Here is a 7,712-nt window from a genome sequence, read left to right as displayed (position 1 = left end):
TTGTTCGCTGCCCAGAACAGCACTGGTGTTCCTTTGACTGTCAGATCACATTGCAAGCCCAAACCAAGCGTGTTATCTGCCACTACTGTCCAAAGTCTCACTTGCCCCCTGGGGTTGCATCCCCTCCCCGCCCCCCAGATTGCTTGTATTTCCTCTTCAGCCTCTGAAACAAGAGTAGAGCTGTGCCCTAATGCTAATTCTTCAGGCAAATGAATATCGTCCATATTTTGGCCTGGTACTAGTACAAAAAATTGCTTATTCACAATCTTTGGACTGAATTTTTTCCCCTTTGTTGGATTCCTACCTAAGATCTTTCCTTGCTAAATCTTCAAACCTATATCCACCTTCTAATAACTATTTTAGTTAAAACAAAATAGGTTGTATACTCTCCGTAATTCCTTTAGTTCAATAAACCTTTACTAAGGACCCACTAGATGCAGGTATTGTGGATAAAAATAAATATATTGATTATCATGTAAGCAATGAGCTCAGGTTAAAGAAATATAAAAAAGGAAGATTTATGACCAGTGTTTCGGAAGAATAACTCAGCATTAAGTGTAGAGAAGATAATGGAAGGAATAGGGGACAAGCAAATCAGTCGGGTATCAGCTGCAAAAGTCCAGGCGAGATGTAAGGACTTTAAATTTGAAATTTTTCAGGAAGAAAAAATCAAGATGGCTACATTCATGCTTTCCCTTACTGAGCATTAACTAGGTGGAAGGTGCCATAGTATGTGCTTCCCATATTTCATTTCATTAATGGTTACCGTAACACTGTCAGGTAGATATCAGAATCTTAAATCTTACATACGAGAAACCTGAGGCTCAGATGAAACAAACAAAGCTCAAAAACACAACAAACCAACCAACCAACAAAAGGAGTCAAATTTCTTTTTTTTAATTATATTTTATTGATTATGCTATTAGTTTCCCCAATTTTTCTCCCTTTACTCCCCCCTCCACCCTGCACCCCCCAACCCTCTAGCATCCCCCACCTTAGTTCATGCCCATGGGTTGTACATATAAGTTCTGTGAGTTCTGTTTCCTATACCATTTTTGACCTCACCCCGTCTATTTAATGCCTACCAATTATGCTTCTTCTTCCTTTTATCTCCCCCCCATTCCTCCCCTCCCCCTTCCCACTGAAAACCTTCCACGTGACGTCCATTTCTCTGATTCTGTTCCTGTTCTAGTTGTTTGCTTAGTTTCTGGTTTTCTTTCTTTTATTTTTTTAGGTTCATTTGTTGATAGTTGTGAGTTTGTTGTCATTTTACTGTTTACAGTTTTGATCTTCCTTTTCTTAGATAAATCCCTTTAACATTTCACATAATAATGGCTTGGTAATGATGAACTTCTTTAACTTGACCTTATCTGAGAAGCACTTTATCTGCCCTTCCATTCTAAATGATAGCTTTGCTGGATAGAGTAATCTTGGATGTAGGTCCTTGTCTTTCATGACTGCAAATAAAACATCCTCTGTACTGTCACTGTGGGTTTTGGAACACTAGGGTAGACACCCTTAAATCCAGCCACAGAGAGCCACATTTCTCTATTTCAGCTCCTTCACTCAGCAAATACAAACTAGTGCCTACAATGTGCTAGCTAGCCCTGTACATAAAAAATCACAGTCAATGAGTTTATAATCTGGTGGAAGAGAGATATGGCTATCACACAATAAAATCTGTAAATAGAAACTAATAAAGAATTTAGAAAAGAAAAAGTACAGGGTATTATGAGAAAACACAAGAGGAGAAGTTAATTTAGACTTGAGGGACGGAGATATAAGGGTCGGTCTCCTGAGAACGTGGTATGTGAGACCGGAAGGCAGGATGAGTAAGAGGGATGACGTGAAGGTGAAACTGTTCTCTCCCTGCTTCTGTCCAGTCCCCTCCTATCTCCAGTCACTTCATCTCATGTGTTGAAAACTCTCACCGCTGGCTCCTGACTCTGGGTCTTCGAAGCCCACAGGCATGACACAGCTCATCAAATGCCTGATCTCCACTCCTCCGTACCTTCTCTAACGACCTCACCCTGGCAACCCTGTCAGTACCCAGAACTGCTACATGTCGGGAATCCAAAATTTAATATGATAATTCACCAAATCTAAGATGCCATTAATTGGAAGATTCACCACTATTTTACATACCGGCAAGAAAAAAGTATTACCAATTCAACTGACATCTTACTTTCAGAGATACTGAAATGGAAAAAAATAATATTCCTAAACTCAACAAAGTATGGTGTCTTTACTGGTGACAACTACTAATATTTCTATCAGTCTCTCACTGTTTTTCCTTTATACCTACTCTTTGGCCTCAACTATACAGAAACTTGACCCTTTTATACTATCCCAATGTGTTAGCTCTTGCCTGTTAGCAAAAAATGAGATCAGAGTTTAGATACATGAATTTAGAGGAGAACTTTTGTAACTTCATGATACTCTTGCATAGGCATAGACAGAAACAAAGAAGGCAGATTACAAAAGTAATCCAGAAATTTAGGGACTGATGGAGAAAAGAGCCAAGGAGGTTGAAGGGACTTACAAGTGACTAACTGAAATGATCAACCATTTGTAACTATCAGTATTTGTAATTTAATGTTCTAAAATACTTCCTTCCCAGAATGTAAGACTGATGACCACAGAACACCAGTGAACTTGACTGTAATGATCCACACCAGCCTGCTCATATCATGTGCCCCGTGTGCCCCAGCATCAATACCACGTCCTTCACCAAAGAAAATTATTCTTCGTTATAATAATGGTTTACTTTTTAAAATCACTTTAGACTGCCCTGACTGGTGTGGCTCAGTGGGATGAGCACTGTCCTGCAGACCCAAAGGTCACGGGTTCGACTCCCAGTCAGGACACATGCCTAGGTTGCAGGCCAGGTCCTCCATTGGGGGCCTGCAACAGACGACCAGCTGATGTTTCTCCCAACGGTGTTTCTTTCCCTCTCATTCTTTCTCCCTCCCTTCCCATCTCTCTAAAAATAAATAAATATCTTTCAAAATCACTTTAGACTAATTGCACTATCTGACTGTCTCTGGCTTTTAAACTCACATAAATAATCTTCTCCTACACATATAATTATGCACTAAATCATCCTTTAAAAAATCATTCTGGTGTTTTTAATTTAAATTATGTAAATTGTAGAAATACGATAAAACCAGAACAGATCAGAGTCCATTTGTGTGAGTAAAGAATCACCTTCCATAAGCACAAAGTTGAGTACTTCTACACTACATGGTTGGTGATGATGATGAACACGTACAACACCCCCCTGACAAGTCCTAAGAGCATAAAAGTACTCCGAAATGTTGGGTTATTCTCTTCTAGACGATCACCTCCATAGGATATAAGAATTTGTTAGTGCATTTAAAAAAATTTTTCTTTATGTTCTGGCCAAGATAGAGGTATAGGTAGATACACTCTGCCTCCTTGCACAACAAAAAGAAGGACAACAACAAAAATTTAAAAAATAACATTAAAAAAATAACAAAAACGACCAGAAAATCGAACTGTAGGGAAGTCTGACAACCAAGGAGTTAAAGAAGAAATATTCACCCAGACCAGTAGGAGGGGTGGAGACGGGCAGCAGGGTAGACACAACTTGCGGCAGGCGGTAGCTGGTGGACCAAGCAGTCCCACACTTGCGTGAAGATAAACCAGGAGGAACAACTAGGGAGCAAGACTAACTGCACAACCCAGGGCTCCAGCGCAGGGAAATAAAGCTTCAAAACCTCTGGCTGTAAAAACCTATGGGGATTGAGGTGGCGGGAGAAACTCCCAGCCTCACAAGAGAGTTCGTTGGAGAGCCTCACAGGGTCCTAGAACGTACACAAACCCACCTATCCGGGAATCAGCACCAGAAGGGCCCAATTTCCTTGTGGGTAGCAGGGGAAGTGACTGAAAGCCAGCTGAGAGCTGAGCAAGCAGCACTGTTCCCTCTAAGACCCCTCCCCCACTACAGTGCCACAACATAGTGACCGTGGGTTGCCCTGCCCTGGCCAATACCTAAGGCTTCACACCTTACTACGTAACAGGCACATAGAGACAAAGAAATATGGCCCAAATGAAAGAACAGATCAAAACTCCAGAGAAAAAAACAACTAAGCAACGAAGAAGTAGCCAACCTATCAGATGCACAGTTCAAAACACTGGCAATCAGTATGCTCACAGAATTGGTTGAATATGGCACAAACTAGAGGAAAAAATGAAGGCTATGAAAAGTGAAATAAAGGAAAATGTACAGGGAACCAACAGTGACAGGAAGGAAACAGACTCAAATCAGCAGTTTAGAACAGAAGGAAGAAAGAAACATTCAACCAGAACAGAATGAAGAAACAAGAATTCAAGAAAATGAGGAGAGGCTTAGGAACCTCTAGGACATCTTTAAACATTCCAACATCCAAATCATAGGGGTAACAAGGAGAAGACGAAGAGCAAGACATTGAAATTTTATTTGAAAAAATAATGAAGGAAAACTTCCCCAATCTGGCAAAGGAAATTGACTTCCAGGAAGTCCAGGAAGCTCAGAGAGTCCCAAAGACTTTGGACCAAAGGAAGCACACACCAAGGCACATCATAATTACATTACCCAAGATTAAACAGAAGGAGAGAATCTTACAAGCAGCAAGAGAAAAGGAGACAGTTATCTATAAAGGAGTGCCCATGAGGCTATCAGCTGATTTCTCAAAAGAAACCTTGCAGGCAAGAAGGGGCTGGGAAGAAGTATTCCAAGTCATGAAAGGCAAGGACCTACAACCAAGATTACTCTATCCAGCAAAGCTATCATTTAGAATGGAAGGGCAAATAAAGTGCTTCCCAGATAAGGTCAAGTTAAAGGAGTTCATCATCAGCAAGCCCTTATATGAAATGTTAAAGGGACTTATCTAAGAAAAAGGAGATCAAAAATACCAACAGTAAAATGACAACAAACTCACAGCTATCAACAAGTGAACCTAAAAAAACAAAAACAAAAATAAACTAAGCAAAAACTAGAACAGGAACAGATTCACAGAAAGAGAGATCATATGGTGGGTTATCATTAGGGAGGGGGGGAGAATGGGGGTAAAGGTACAGGGAATACAAAGCATAAATGATAGGTTACAAAATAGGTTAAGAATAGTATGGGAAATGGAAAAGCCGAACAACTTATATGCATGACCCATGGACATGAACTAAGGTGGGGGAATGTTGGTGGGAAAGGGAGTACAGGTAGGAGGGGAATAAAGGGGGAAAAAAAATGGGACACATATAATAGCATAATCAATAAAATATACTTTAAAACTATATTTTATTTATTTATTCTTAGGGAGAAGGGAAGGAAAGGAGAAAGAGAGGGAGAGAATCATCAATGTGTGGTTGCCTCTCACACCCGCTACTGGGGGCCTGACCTGGCTCACAACCCAGGTATGTGCCCTGACTAATAACTGCACCAGCAACCCTTTGGTCCCCTGCTGGTGCTCAATCTCCTGAGTCACACCAGCCAGGGCTATTAGTAGATTTTTAAAGTGTTTCTAAATATAAAGCAGGGGTCAGCTAACTACCACTCGCAAACCAAATTTGGCACACTGCCTATTTTTATGTAGCCCACCAACTATAAAAATGGTTTCTACATTTTTAAATGGTAAAAAAAAAAAAAAACCCTTAAAAAGAATAATACATTATGGCACACAGAAATTACAAGGAATTCAAATTTCAGGTTCCATAAATAAAGTTTTACTGGAACACAGACACACTTATTTGTTTACATATTGTCTATGGCTACTTTTATGCTTCAAAAGCAGAGCAGAGTAGTTGCAACACGACCATGTGGCCTGCAAACACTAAAATACTTACTATCTGACACTTAATGAGAAAGTTTGGTGACCTGTGACCCCCAATGTTGGGAACCGCCCTGCCTGGTTTCAAAAGCTGTAACCCCCCATGTCTAAGGCTGAGTGAGAGACCTTGGGACCATAAGCCACTCAGGAGACAAAGCTTATCTCCCTGGCAGGGGTGCTGCCTCTGCCCACTTTACTTCACCCTGCTTGGCCCCCAGTGCATGACCGGTTAGCCAATGACAGGTAAGATTCCTAAAGGGAGGGATGACCTAAGACAGGCATGGTCACAAAGAGGCCCTCAGGGAAGGACTTGGGGGGATTATAGAAAAAGGGGGTGATGGACCCTCACCCCTCGGCTTTCACAAAGCCAGAGTCCTCATTCTGTCTGCAAGATGTCTCCTAATCTCTTGGCTGCCTTCCTTCCCCTGCCTGATTTAAGCCTGAAACAATGCTGGAGGTGGGTGTGGCCCTGTGCTGGAAAGGACGGATTCCGAGATGATCAGGCCTAAGAAAGAATGCATAAAATCCTGTGAAACCTACTTTGTTAATACCCTCAATTTAAATGATATGGGTCCAAGCATGAAAAGAGTTTGTTCCCCAAAGTTTTATAGCCCTTCAGCTATCTGACCCTGACTCTAAATAAGCCCTCATAGTTCTTTGCACGTTATCTATTGTTTGATCCTTATTGCCTGACAATGATTGAGCTTTTTTTATATATGTCCTGTATTCCTATGCAAATGAAACCCAATAAAAGCCCATTGGGGAAAAGGCTCCTGGCCCTTCTCCTTTGAGAGATCTGCCACCTTTCCTCCCCAAGCAGATCATGTCTTGGTAGACTGATTCTCACTCACCATGGTGGCCAGGGGGGCCCGGCGGGCGGAGCCTCTACACACCCCACCAAAAAAATACTCTTATTTTATTGTATAATTCAGTGGTAGTAGTGACAATTACTTCCAAATGGGCACAAGAGCTTGAACCAAGAGCAATTTAGAAAATGATGACCTTGAGTCAATTAGAATTAACAAAGCTTAAAAAGTTTAATAAGTAAATTTGTCTTAATTCAATTGGTATAATGAGAGATATTGAACATACTATTGCAAATGTGTCACTTTATTAAGGGCTCACAACTTTGGTTTAGTAATTATAAGCCCTTACTCTACATTTCTTCAGTTATTCCCCAATCTTTAGTAAGAACTCTCCAAAACTCTAGAAATTTTAGGAAAAGCTACAGAAAGGTACAGTCTTTAGTCACTGCAAGTACCTAGATACCTTCCATAGCTGCCATATTCCCATGTTTCCAGAAAACAAAAAACAAAGCAGCAAGTGTCCTCAGGAAATGTCAAGCGAACTGTGGCCAGCAGGTGGAGACAGTTTCTAACCATACTAGAGAAGCGCAATTTGATTGCAGGCTGTACTGGAAATTTAAACTATCTCCAGATCCTTACCTTGAAATATTTAGTTAACTAGATAGGACAAAGTGATTTTTTTCCTACTTCAACAGTAAAACCGGCTACCTCCTTTTTCCTAAATCAGATTTCACTAAGGGATCAGAAATAGAAAGGCCAGTCGTTGAACACTTCATTCTCTATAGAACACAAACCTATATACTTTTATCGGGTAGAATAAATCAAGGTTTTTCTTCTCTTGCCAATAGAAAAGGAACATTTTTCAATCATTTACTCTCAGTAAGGTTAGCATCTTTCCTCTCAAATCAAACCCCAGGCCTTCTTCTCTACTACTCTCTAGCTTCTTGATTCTATAAACTGGGAAGAGGTGACTACTCAGCAGGTAATGATTTTGGTAACAGAAAAAAAAATTTCTTTTACATACTATGAAAGGAACAGAATGAAAGGAACAGAACTGTGCTTCTAATTTCTGGGCCCAGAG

At 40.6% G+C, this 7,712-nt stretch overlaps 1 protein-coding gene across 2 annotated transcripts in view; it reads right to left on the bottom strand.

Annotated features, from left to right (window-relative positions):
• AHCYL2 (adenosylhomocysteinase like 2) overlaps window positions 1–7,712 on the bottom strand; it is a 143,765-nt gene that overhangs the window by 88,534 nt on the left and 47,519 nt on the right. The window lies entirely within an intron of this gene.

This window comes from Desmodus rotundus, chromosome 6 (assembly GCF_022682495.2).
Source record: "Desmodus rotundus isolate HL8 chromosome 6, HLdesRot8A.1, whole genome shotgun sequence".
In the NCBI taxonomy this organism is placed as follows: Eukaryota; Metazoa; Chordata; class Mammalia; order Chiroptera; family Phyllostomidae; genus Desmodus; species Desmodus rotundus.
Note: the sequence above shows the minus strand (reverse complement) of the source record. Positions and strands in the feature narration are given on the sequence as shown.